Genomic DNA, 2,239 nt, shown 5'->3' on the forward strand with positions numbered 1-2,239 from the left:
TCGCTGTGACTGATTAAATTCCAAGCTCTCGTGTTCCACGCGTGTCCAGCAGGGGGCGGTGTGTCACAAGAACTGTGGACTCTCGTCATTGAAAAACTACTGCAGCAAGAAAGAACATTAAATTCCTGCGTGTTCCTCACTAATTGAATTAATGGTTGTGTCAGGCCTGTGTTCCCTATGTCGGATTGTTTCCACTGGAGATGAAATTCTATCCTTGTGTACGGACTCTTTCCAATCACTCAGACAACATCCAAATTTCCCAACATCCCTATAAAAGAGCCACTCTCCTGTTTCTTAACCTCCAGCCTTTATTTACATCTTCATAACATTTCATATCTTTTCAAACGCCTGCTTTTAAAGTATTTATGGCACAAACGTCAGGGCAGCAGGGAAAGGTCGATATTTACAAGCGAATATGTATCATATTAAATGATGCCTGGAAAAGCAATCAATAGAAACGACTTCTTCCTCAATGGAACCTGCGTTGAGGAAACGCAGGGATGCAGCGGGATGAAGGCAGTGGGCTGAACGAAGTAAAAAATGCACATAGTGGGATTCATGTCAGCGTCTGGTTGACTCCAACGTGTTGCATTAAATGACCCTGGTAACAAAAAAACGACCCGAACGAATTTTGTCTTATGCAGGAAAGATGCACAATTACACAAATGAGAGGCTGCTTCAGCAGATGATGTGTTTTCCTCACCTTGTATTTCCTATAAAATTAATAATGCACAAAGCTGCTTTTCTACATGTATGTATTTCTATGTGGAGCTACAGCCACTGCAGTAAACCTGAACACACCCTTTACGCTGCGTTGGGCAGGTCTTTGGGATGTTGACTCAAGCTGAGACATGCTTATCTATGCAAGATTAACATCTTTTCTACAGAAAAGCAATCAAGGCGTAATGAATAGAATTATTGTTTGATATTTCCATTCTGGACCGTGTTTTGGTGGAGCGCGGGTACAAATCACGAGACGATCTGTTCCAGATGTGCAATTATAAAGCTATAATGTTAACACAAAAATCCTACTTTGCATGTGTGCATAAGAAAGTAGTTTTGCAAAAAAAAAAAGAAAACACGCAAAACACATCTTTGCACAACAGCAGTCAAACAAGGTTTCGCAGTAGAGACAGTGATGGTGACGTTTTTGAGAATTACAGAGCGGGGCCAAGGCCGTGACCACGGATGATGGGAAATGAGAGGCACGCTGCCACAGCACCAGAAGAAAAAACAGAATAAAAGTGCGAGAATGTGTGGTTTTGGTGTTGGTGAAGCGGCAGCGCGGAAGCCTTTGATAGCTTTTCTTCTCGTGCGCCTCGCTGCTGCAAAAGGAGCCGACGTGTTCGGACGCCTCTGTTGTGACGGCGACGCCTGACTGGAGGGAGGCGTTCCTTCAGCGGCTGCACACGCCGTACGGGAGGCTCCCGTCGAGGCCGAGCGTGGGTTTGAAGGGAGCTCCGTGGAGAATGGGCCCGGGCAGCTACAGGCAGCGGGATCCCCCCCCCCCCGTAAGTGGAGACATGTGAGACCAGTCAGGCTCCAATTAGGCCCAGGCTGTTTCCCAGAAGCGCTGAGGGCCTCCCCCCTGCCTCCCCCTGCCTCTCGCTGCCTCCCCCCTGCCTCCCCCCGCCTCTCGGCCCACAGCAGCACCCCGCGGCGCCCGGGCCTGACCTCAGCTGGCACGAACGGGGCTCTTCACTCGCCCGGGCCTCACGTAGGCGAAGAAGGTTGCACACAAACCGTGTCAGGCGAATATAAATGAAGCGGCGGCTGCTGGGGATTGGACCGGTCTACAGCTGTGTTGAATTTGGTCACAGCTCCGGGTTTTCAGCTTGGCATCCAATTACTAAAAAAGAAATCCAAAGAGGGGGGTGGTGGTTGATGTGTTCTCCTTAAACTCTGTCAATCATGTGAAGCATTCTTCTTGGAAAATACCAATAAAACACGCCATTAAGACCAACTCGGAGCCCAGAGCCCAGCATCCAGTCGGGTCTCATAATGGAAACGCTTGTGCAAATCCCCACAAAGGGACACGCACACAGGCCGGGCCGCGTTGCGAGGCGTTTAGGTGCGTGCTGCCTTCAGGTGCGGTCGCGTTGCTGTTGTGCTGGGGCCGATCTGAGGGACACTCCAGTGATCCTCAGGGCGGAATTTCTGGGAATTGGAGCAGCCACAACAAAGAGCCTCCCACCTCCTCCTCCTCCTTTTTCCACTATCTATGTTCTTACAGCATATC

This window comes from Betta splendens, chromosome 8 (genome assembly GCF_900634795.4).
Source record: "Betta splendens chromosome 8, fBetSpl5.4, whole genome shotgun sequence".
Classification (NCBI taxonomy): Eukaryota; Metazoa; Chordata; class Actinopteri; order Anabantiformes; family Osphronemidae; genus Betta; species Betta splendens.